This window comes from Octopus sinensis, linkage group LG5 (genome assembly GCF_006345805.1).
Source record: "Octopus sinensis linkage group LG5, ASM634580v1, whole genome shotgun sequence".
In the NCBI taxonomy this organism is placed as follows: Eukaryota; Metazoa; Mollusca; class Cephalopoda; order Octopoda; family Octopodidae; genus Octopus; species Octopus sinensis.
Window position 1 is genome coordinate 113,878,442 of NC_043001.1, and position 12,500 is coordinate 113,890,941.

The window sequence follows — 12,500 nt, forward strand, 5'->3', positions numbered from 1 at the left end:
GAATGTTTTAAAAAAAGATGGGTGAATGTAGCAAGGATGGCACGTATGAATGACGAAGCCACCTTGAGCATAATCCTATGAACCCAGAAATTGAAACCAAAGGGTTACCAACTTGCAAACAAATGTGGTAACATATAACAATATTGACCAAGGTTACCGTAGTCTTTTTCGTAGGCTTTTCTTCCCACGGATAAACCTTACTTGCTTTCCCCTTTACACCATATATCATAACACTGTGATACACGATCCCTATTGATCGTTTTTTTTCCTCTTCCCCTTTTTTCCCCTTTTTTCTTCTTTTTTCATTTCTCTTTTCTTTTGTTCCTTTTCCTTTTTTTTATTTTTCCTTTTTTCTTTTTTCTTTTATTTATTTATTTATTTTTTGTTCTTTTCTTCCCTTTTACGATCCCTCTTGATCGAAAACCTACGCCACCCCCTTTTCTGTTTCTTTTTTCTTTGTTTTTTTCATCCCCCAAAAGAAAAGCTCTACCTTGTAACTTGTCCCGTCTGTGTGCAGCCCTATGTGGCCAATAAAGAAACTTATTTAATATTCTTAGAGCTTTTAATTTTGCAGCTACCGTTGTTTTTTTAGCAGAAACTTCCCAGATATCACATCTGCATTTTTAGGACATATAGTATAAATTCCTGGATTCCCATAGATTTTGTTCTGCTTTCTGAACAAATGCAGTTCACTAAATAAAATTTGAAGACGTTACTGTATTAACATCGTGAAATTTAATCAAAAGCGCTCATCAGAAACTGTATAAGGTAATTCCAAACATCCACACTGAGGAATTACATAACTCGTTTTTGTAGATGTTTTTTCTGAGTGTGATACAACGAGACAAGCATGATTTAAAGACGTTATTGCGTGTTTATATTCACAGGTTCATACATAATGCACTCGTATATGAATCCGTATACTCTTTTACTCTTTTACTTGTTTCACTCTTGTGACGGTGGCCATGCTGGAGCACCGCTTTTAGTCGAGCAAATCGACCCCAGGACTTATTCTTTGTAAGCCTAGTACTTATTCTATCGGTGTCTTTTGCCGAACCGCTAAATTACGGGGACGTAAACACACCAGCATCGGTTGTCAAGCGATGTTCGGGGGACAAACGCAGACACATAAACATATACACACACATACATATACACATATATACATATATACGACGGGCTTCTTTCATTTTCCGTCTACCAAATCCACTCACAAGGCTTTGGTCGGCCCGTGACTATAATAGAAGACACTTGCCCAAGGTGTCACGCAGTGGGACTGAACCCGGAACCATGTGGTTGGTAAACAAGCTACTTACCACACAGCCACTCCTATGTATGTATGTATGTATGTATGTATGTATGTATGTATGTATGTATGTATGTATGTATGTGTGTGTATTGTAGCTAAAATGGTACTCCTCTTTCCACGTGACAAAGCGGTATGATAGAGCCATAATAAAGTCAGACATTTAGACGAAAAACCGGTAAAATTATGGAAAACTGTTCGTGGGTCTAGTGGAGTTGCAAAAACAGCAATAACAATAAATCAAAGAACAACAAGAACAATAAAAATGCTACAACTAATGAAGTTGGTAAGAAAACTGAAAAATAGTTTTCGCCAGACCATGTAACAAATTCAGTAAATGAATTTAAATATGAACCAGAAGAAGGAGTCACCTTCGAGGCATATTAAGGAAGATTTGGAACAAATTTTCGAAAAAGAATGCCAAGACTGAAGGGAGGAAATGAAAACGCGTCTAATTTTGAGGAAACTGGCGACGACAGAGCATGATAAACACTGTAACTTTATATTGCTCCCAAAAAGATTCTGACATAAATTTAACGGACACAATTGACATTTTATGTAAGACGTTCAGTTAAGAAATATCGTTATTCAACACACGTTGGGGGTGTTTGGACACGGAGAAAAGCATTGATGAAGACTTTACTACATATGCGGGTAGAGTGAACAGAGAGTGCGTGAGATTTAAACTGGATAAACAAACTGGTTTTTTGTTCAGAGACTTATTCGCAAGATTTGGCAGTCCAGACGTGATTATATCTAATAATGGAACACGATGTGTGTCCAATGAATTTAGAAAATCCTCCGAAATGTCCATGGTAGAACATCAAAAGATAGCGCCTCACCATCCCAGATCAAATGGCCAAGCAGAGCGTTTTGTGGACTCTTTTAAAAAGCTTGAGAAAAGCAAACAAAGAAGTCACGGACGAAGTTGCTCTGCAACAATTCTTGAGGGTATACAAGGTGACACCGAACCCCAGAAACAACAGCAGAAAACTCACTAGCAGAACTGATTTTCGCGAGGAAGGTAAAATAAGTTTTTGATAAACTGTTACCTGGCGAGGAAAGAAAAAGTACCCGGAAAGTCAATCCAAAATTTTCAAAAATGGGTGTCTACCCGAGGTCGTATGAAAACGCAAAACAATACCGAGAAGGCAAAATTACAAAGTACATAAACAAATGGTGTACGGAATTAATAGCAGAAAAGGTATAGAAAAAAGATACAGAAACCATTTGAAGAAGAGATTCATAGAAAATGAACCAGACAGATTAGAAGAACCTGTGAATGGCTATAAGACACATTCCAGGTACAATCACCGTTACAGGTGGTTGAATCCACGCATACAAGTGGAAGAAAGACGAAGAACGCGGAGTTCTTACAAATAGACGCCAAAAAGAAGAAAAATATATAGTTTCAACAGTGGTGCCCCAGCATGGCCGCAACTTTCAGGCTGAAACATTTTCAAGGATTTAAGGATTTAAGGAGATGGCCAAAAAAAAAAACGCTAAAGAGGGAGGACGGGTGAATAAAGTAAAAGGAAATTACTTGATTCCCAAAGGAAAAAGAACTAAAAGGGCAGCTATTGTGAAAATGGTGCACCCCTTCCCACGTGAAAAGTGTATGACAGCACCTCTCAGTCAATCGTTGTAGGAGGTCAGTAGTATTAGAGTCGTGGTAAGAGTTCTCAGTTGGAGTCAGTGTGAGTTACGTGATATATGCGAGTTCGAGTTACCATCAAGGTAGACGTTTCGAAGTCATTGGGGAGTTATCAGCGATAGCACGATAGACGAATCAAAGTTAATAAGATGCGGAATACTACTGCAACATATTAGTGGTGACAATAATGTTACAGTGCGGACAGCATACAAGTGGACGAGGATCCACATTATAACAGTATGTAAGTATATTCGTATATGTGCATATAGATATGTATATATATGTGTGTGGGGGGTATGTGTGCATATATATTATATATATATATATATATTATATATATATATATATATATATATATATATGTGTGTGTGTGTGTGTGTTTGTGTATGTGTACATATACCTTAATGAACATATATATTTATATATGTGTATACATACATATATATATACATATACACACACAACCACACACTCATACGCACGCACACACACACACACACGCATACACACACACACACAGACACACACACATGTATATATATATATATATATATATATATATTTAAATGCACACGAATGTATACACACACGCAGTGAATTCCGTGGTTTAGATACTATTTCTTGTTCTGATAATGTTCTTGCACTTCTTCATTAAATTGTTGTTCTGTTATTTCTTCTTTACCTTGTTATCACCTTCATCATCAACATCGTCGCTGTAGGTTTCCTCAATTTGATGTTGGGACAATTGACTAAACGAGTTATTACTGTCTTTTCAATGATACTGCTCTCTGTGCATAACGCAGTCACTTATCACTCAAACCATACCGACCAAGTAACAATGGCGAATAATAAGAAATGTAATACAGACGATTGAAAAAAAGCATATAATGACCACGCTGTATACTTGATGAATGTTAGCAGTAGTTTGAAGTCTGTATTTATTGTTGGTCGTTTTTTACTTGTAATGAATGAAGCTTCTAAAGGTATGTCCTATTATTTCACATACAATGAAACAGTATCAGACAATGACGCAATACCAAATCATGGAATTGATGTATCGGATTTCGTAAAACATAATTGTGGTTTTTACCCATCATGTTTAAAGCATTGTAACTCAGCTCAAATTAGATAATATTAATCAAAATAGCAACCATTGGAATCTACACATTTTTGCCAAAAAGAAATACGTCTATCTTTTCAGACAGCTTACAATTCCGGAGACCTGGAATCGATTAATCCTTTTGTATCATTTAAAACTGATGCTCTGTTTTCGAACACCATCTTTAGCAGGAACTTATAAGACGCTGGTAGAAATGATAGTCGATCGGAGAGATTGAGAAAGAGATGCATTGCGCGATTGGTTTAATTTCTGCAGTCAATGCCAGACAAGTGGTCGTGTATTGCAAGAGATTATGCGGCCTTTTGTTTTGTAGTAACAATGCAAGACGTAGACATTGCAGTTCGTCATGCGTTTTGTTGATTTTCTTACAATAATTTTCTGCTGTGATTCTTTTCACAGCACTCTTTTTGTTGTGGATGGTTTCACTTGCGCACCAAAAAAACGCATGACGATATTAATCTGTTGATACTCCATCGGCTTGGTAACATGTTTTGTTACTTCACTTCGATCTACTCACTAAGCGGTGCACAATCAGTTCATGTACCGAATTTCGTTTTTGTCGCAGGTCACAATGTACTCAAGAAATGAATTGATTTTATTCAAGCGCAGAAACGCAGACAGACTTTATAAAGGCGGCATTATTTAGTCTTTCAATACATGCCTCACCCGTTTGCAGAGACGTTTTAGTTTACGTCCTGAAGGACAAGTTGAATTATCACCGTAAGGGCAACGTACCTGGGATTCCTCCCATTGCTTTACTCTGGTCTACTTCCTTGATGAATCGCACTTGATCGATATCAATTGTAGACTGCCGTCTGCGAAAGCTTTCTGTCTCAAAGCTCCTATCTTCCAAATTTATTTAAGAATGCTGAGCTGTACGTTAGTAAACAATTTTCTGATTCGAATGTTTGATTACTATTGCAAGTATCTTCCTCTGTCCTACATTACATTTCGATCTCACAAAAATTGATTAAGTTATCGTTTTTATCTTTAATTCGACAGTTGATAAGGAAACACGAGTAAACAATGGCTGAAACAAAAACTATAAATATTACTTCATATAGTGAAATAGTTGAAAATGTTATATCACATAAACTAAGCTAAAGATACGTTTATTTCAAAGTAAGCAGCAAACCGTGAAACTAGCAAAAGTAAACACAATTATTTGTTTGTTGATACGTGCACATGATAATATTTCGTCGGTTTGGCAGATTTTAACACACAATAGTAAATGGTTCATTTGCTAAATTCTATAAACAATATGTAGCAATACTAATTTAGTTTAACAGTCCGTGGATTGCTTTGACTGAAGTGACACAACCAAATCTGAACACCATTGTATTTCAAAGTTATCTTACCTCAATGAGAAATATATATATATATATAATATATATATATATATATATTATATATATATATATATATATATAGTTAATCCAAACAAGAAAGCACAAAAAAACACAACAACGCGAGGACGTGGAACAAATATAGTATTATTGGACGTTCAGGAAAGAAGGAAAGAAGGAGGGTTTAACGTTTCGAGCGGAGCTCTTCATCGGAAACATAGAAGGAAAGATCCAGAGAAGGGAAGACAGCAATTGAAGATGAAAAAAAAAAGGCTCAATGACAAGAAATCTCTCACATGCTTGGCTCCGTGTAGGGCACTCTACGACGTACGAATTGCGCAGTCTAAATGAACAAAAATGTACCACCTATACAATAATGGGAAAAGTTGTTTATTAATGACTTGGAAGAATGTAACATTTACTTAAAGAAAGCAATTACTGTTGTCTAAATTGTCTTGAAAATTATTAAAAATTCCAATTTGAATATGTTTTATTTTAATCAAAATATCGTTTTCAAGTTACTTTTCCACACAACGATTAATTTTTATTCATTACGAAATAACGATTTTTAAAATAATCTTACACTGCGAGCTGGCTTTTATTAAGGTCGTACAGATTTATCTCTTTCTTTCCACATCCACTGTGGGTGTTATTGTAGTTCACATGCTGAGCAAAAAGGAAAAAAATATATAATTTCCTATGTCTGTATATTTGTAGGTGTCAGCTTATATAAATTATTAATCCGTAAGTGTTCGATTGTATATGTTGACGGAGCTGAAATAAGCTATCATGTGTTAGAATCAAAAGCAAGATTTTTCAATATGATTTCTTCCAGTATATCATCCACTATCATTTTCGTGATGCCTTTAAAAAAATAATTTCTACATCGAGATTATGAGTCTCTATCCTTAAAAAAAATATTAATTGATTTTGATTAAAGCAATTTCTAGAAAAATATACCGTTTGCTTTTGAAGTGTGTAAATATATATTCTGTTTGCATTTGGAAGCTTTAGCTGTTTTGCTTTCTGATAATTTGAAACTGACGTTCCAGTTCGAATTTATTAAAGATAAAATATGATTACTGTAATATTCTACTGAAATATATATTTTACAAAACAAAATATATTAATACACATACACTTTAAATGTGAACTAAGTATATACAAAAAAGAAATAATATTCAAACTATTTAAATGCAAATGATATTTATTGTTACTTAGCCCGTCTGTAACGCTTTCGCATGATTAGTTGAAGGGAAACGATGTGCAACAGAAAAGAGGGAAAAAGAAATCCGAGAGAGAAAAAAGACGGAAAGAGAAAAAGAGGGAGAGAGAAGCGTCTATGATGTGAGTTAGTGGGAACGTAATTGTAACGCCTTCACGTTGTTGCTTAAAGGAAAAGTGAGAACAAGAGGGAGAAAAGAAATGAGAGGGAAAAGAGGGAGAAAGAAAAAGACAGAGAGGAACGTCCATGATGTGAGGTAAGGGCAACTAATGTTTATTACATGGTTAAAAAAGTTAGTTGAAGGTAATGATATAGAGGAGAATTAGTTAGGATTATAAGTTTAGCAGAGGGGTGATGTTCTGATGGTGAGGCTAAAGAAAGGCAGAGAGAGAGAGAGAGAGAGATAGGAAAGGGGAGAGAGAGAGAAATGGGAAGAGAGGACGGGGAGAGTGGGGGGAGAGAGAGAGGAAGGGGAAGAGAGGACGGAGAGAGTGGGGGAGAGAGAGAGGAAGGGCGAAGAGAGAACGGGGAGAGTGGGGGAGAGAGAAAGAGAGATGGCGGTGGTGGTGTGGTAGTGGCAGTGGAGATGGTGGGAGTGGAGGCGGTGGGGTGGCGGTGGTGAATGGACAGTGAAAAGCATATTTTATTTTTAATAATCGAACTGTTTTTTTTATCACTTAACGCATGCGCATAATTGCAATTCCGTGAAATATTCCCGCTTATTTACGTGGCAGCTGTATGCTATTTAACTAATGTCTCTATCATATGTACGGCGATGTATTTTTCTCAATGTTTATGGGAAAAGTGGAAAAATAAGAGTGGATATTTATTTTATGAGTGCCGTGTATTAAGTCTATAATACTGTGCATAAAGTATATAAAGTCTATATATTAAATATATTAAGTAATCATCGTATTCGAATTTCTTTCACTTTTCAACGAATAGCAGATGAGCCAGTATCTTTCCATAGAAACACGATACAGGCTACGCTCTGAGGCTTTTTGGATAAAGTATTCAGAAATAACCCAATAGGGTTTTCCCTTAATTTCGTGAAGTATTCACGGGTCCCGCTAGTATATATAAATACGACTGTTTCAACTTTGATAAAATAAGGGTACGCTCAGGCAGTTTCTCTGTGTTGTACACAAGTGTGCCAAACATACACACACATTAAACTAACATTTACACACATTAAAAACACCCTAGCATATAAATTAATGGACTAGCCCATTATCTCGGTGTACAGAAATATATATATATATATATATATATATAAATTATCTTATTGGTAGTTATTATAATCATAAGCCATTGGAAAAATAGTTATAAAAACAATAATAAAGGCGTTAATATTTGGTACAGGGCCAGACGTTTTTGAGGAGAAGGAGAAGCAGACAATATCGGCCCCAGCAATTTACTAACACTTTTTGATTTTTTTACCGAAAAGGAGAAGCAGACAATATCGGCCCCAGCAATTTACTAACACTTTTTGATTTTTTTACCGAAAAGGATGAAAAGCAAAATCGATTGGTGAAATTTCAGCTCAGAACGAAATGTCACTAAGCAACTTTTCCGGTGTGCTTACGATTTTGCTAGTTCGCCTTGATGATGGAAATGATAATAGTTTTTTTTTATTTGCCATCAAGGCGACGAACATTTATTGAAAGATCTAAGGTGGATTATCTGTAACCATAGGTGGATAGAATGAAATTACAGCAAAGGGGTATTTCAAAACCGATTTCATACTACTTCCGGTAATTTCAATGCGATTTCAAGTTACCGGAAACAAAGCTGAAACAGGGGTGCGTTGGGGGTAAACTGAAAGCGATAGACCAGCAGAATTTTGAAAAAAAGAAACAAAAAACGACAGAAGTGAACTTGTTCGTATGTCTGCTTGGTATGCTATAGACATTAGAATATACTTAGATGAACTCTATTCTTTCTAGGATACTAAACCACTACGGAGAGGATGCACTGGCGTTATAAATGTTATAAACATATGCATAAATTCATACTTACATATGTGTGTGTGTATGTGTAAGATTATGAGACCCATAGTAGACAAGTTACATAGTAGAAAAAAACCATAGTAGACCCATAGTAGACAAGACCCATAGTAGACCCATAGTAGACAAGACCCATAGTAGACCCATAGTAGACAAGACCCATAGTAGACCCATAGTAGACAAGTTACAAATGCAATTAGACAAGTGATGGCATGTGACTGCAAAAGCATTGAAATATAAAGCGGAAATAAAACAATTAATGGACTTGTACAATGAAGATAAATACGCTAAATTAAGACACTGAAATGATTAAGAGTGCAAGAGAGAGGAGAAAGATATTTTATTCGCTTTTAAGTAGCTCATATTCATGGTAAATCTATGAAGATGTATACACACTGATATACGCATATTAACTTAAACTTAGATATGCTAACGGCATGTAGAGACCAAGCTCATACCATGAAGTAATTTAAATTATGTTAAAATCATATTGTATGCCGGTACTGCACACACAATTATGGCATTTTTGGTGGAAACATGATTTCAAACAAGGCACCTTTCCCTGTGTAAGTGATTTGTTTCGTTTCGAAGGAGGGAATTCTCTGAGTATCATTTGAAGGTTACAAAGACTTCTTTGAATTTTTGGGGTTCATTATCAAATAAAGTAGGACCAGTTTAGGCAAAATAATGGTTCTACAGTTTATATTTGAAATATGAATCAGAGTAGAGCAACGTGCATATGACACAGGTTCATTAGAATCTATGTATGTATGTATGTATGTATGTATGTATGTATGTATGTATGTATGTATGTATGTACGTATGTATGTATGTATGTATGTATGTATGTATGTATGTCATTATTCAGTTTATTTCAAGATTTCTTGCCAATAGAGAAAGAACCGGTTTCTAACCTAGATCCAAGGCTCTTTAATTAAAATTTCAACAGCAGCAACGTTTTTGTATGTATGTAAGTATGTATGTATGTATGTATGTATGTATGTGTGTGTATGTATCTATGCATGTATGTATGTATGTATGTATGTATGTATGTATGTAAGTGTGTGTGTGTATGTATGTTTGTATCTATGCATGTATGTATGTATGTACCAATAGGTATACGTGCAGATTTGTATGTTTTGTTTTATGTCTTCTTATGCATATGTATGTATGTATGTATGTATGTATATATGTATGTATATATGTATGTATGCATGCAGGTATGTATGCATGTATGTATGTAAGTATGTATGTATTTATGTATGCATGCGTACATGCATGAAGATGTGTGTATATTCATTGATATATGTAAACAGACACACATACACACACACAGGTGCGTTTGTGGGATATATGTTTGCGCGTATCTGTATGCATCCAACTTCACTAAACAGGCACACTCTTCCCTCACGCTAATATCAGTTAGTACATTTACATAACACATTCGACATTCCATGATTTATCACTTCACCTCATACCCGGAGAAATTTAACATATACGTTAGATTCCCTGACAATATTTGTCACACTATCTTAGCTGTAAATCCAGCATCTTGCTAGTTTCAAACACTTGTTATCTTTGCCTATCCAAAACTAATATTTAAATTTTAGCTTCTCGAAAAATGCAGGCTCATCGTATAACCCCTTCTCTCCAATTCTATATCTCAAACAATTTTCCACCGTTTTAAAAAAATGTCCCAAGTATTTACATATCTACTCCATTGCTCATATTACTTGTATTTGTGGCTGTGTGGTAAGTAGCTTGCTAACCAACCAAATGGTTCCGGGTTCAGTCCCACTGCGTGGCATCTTGGGCAAGTGTCTTCTGCTATAGCCCCGGGCCGACCAATGCCTTGTGAGTGGACTTGGTAGACGGAAACTGAAAGAAGCCTGTCGTATATATGTATATGTATATAAGTGTGTGTGTATATGTTTGTGTGTCTGTGTTTGTCCCCCTAGCATTGCTTGACAACCGATGCTGGTGTGTTTACGTCCCCGTAACCTAGCGGTTCGGCAAAAAGAGACCGATAGAATAAGTACTGGGCTTACAAAGAATAAGTCCTGGGGTCGATTTGCTCGACTAAAGGCGGTGCTCCAGCATGGCCGCAGTCAAATGACTGAAACAAGTAAAAGAGTAAAAGAGTAAAGAGTATATATATGTGTGTGTGTGTGTGTGTTTGTAAAGTTTATTGTGTTTTCATTGTACCGTAGTAAATAGAAGTCATGGAAAGTATTCCATATGTTACCAAATAGAGCGAATCACCCAATGTGTGATGGTGTTTGGCTTATAATAAATACTGAATCAATATCAATATACTCAAATGTTCAGTATCGAAGCCGTAACAGCTTAACTACTGGCATGTCTCCGTACCTATGACATTATTATACATTAGGTCCAGTGATTAGAATATTCTCAATTACATTCACATTACGAAAGTAAAATATAAGTCGCGCATATCGCAAGATTTTACCCGGCAATTTGATTATATAATTTACTTAATAAAACTGATAACGACTTTTGTTAATGAAACGCGCGTAAGCTGTTAGAATCTAATATCCTATGAGCAGTCTCTTTCATGTCTTCTGACTCTGTCTTAATGCTCTCTACCTATCTCTATCTCCCGCTCTGTGTATGTCTCTGTGTATCTGTTTCTTTGTCTGTCTCTCTGTCTCTAGATGTGCATATACCCATCCATATACACAGACATGCGTAAACGCGAGCACACACACACACACACATACACACGCACAAATGCCACACACATACACACACGTATATACTTATGCCTATTAGAATTTGAGGGAAACACTGAGCGGCAAAATTCAAACTGAAATTCTTCAAAAGGAGATAAATACACCCCAAAATAAAAACTAGTGCAGCAATAAAGACAAGACGGGAGCTTGTACTTTAAATCATATTTCAACATTTTGGGGGTTAAAACTCATTCATCAGAAGAAAATGGAAGGTGGGCATCGAGTGCTTATATTTTTCTCAGATTTGTGGGGAGGGTAGAGGTTGTGGCATGTACAGAATGGCATAATTATAACAGTAAATTTGACATCTCTTTTGTTTTTCTATGGATTTAGTGTGTGAGCGAGAAAGGTATTCATTGAGCGTTTTTTTTCCTGGCGAAGTTGTGTTAACACAAAAATATAGAAATAAAGGTGTAGTGCTACTCTGAGGGCAATTCCGAATTATTGGCATTAGATAATGCTGGTCACTGTTGGTAGAATCCAAACATGGATGAGAAGGAAAGAAGGCAGGACAAAGTTATGCAGATAGTGTCCTACACCCGTTTCAAGAAGGCACAAGCAGATAATGCATTTCCTTGCAAGCTGTCGACAGCCAACAGTATAGTTGTGATTGGCCAGATAATATTATTTATTCTATTACACACTCACGAACACCAAACACGCGCGCACACACACACACATACACACATATATATATAAATAACCCATAAGTGCACAAGTACACACAGGAACGTTCACATACGCGTACATACGCAAAGAAGCTTATATATATATATATATATATATATATATATATATATATAAAACTACACTAATGAAATTCTTTCTACATTTCCTTTTCCGTCTAATTCTTACAGCTAGTAATACCATATTATACACACCGAAGATCAAGGTAGTTTGTTTCAACAAAATATTTTCAACCTCAAGAAAATACAATATCCTGTTGTTCATTAACGCTGTCAATTATGAAGTGAGGCGAAATTAATTAATGTACAGTTCGCAACCAGACACGAATAAGCATCTCTCTCATTCCCAATCCTCTCTTGCTTTCTCTTGCTTTCTCTTTCCTTCTGTTTAACGTTTACTTGAG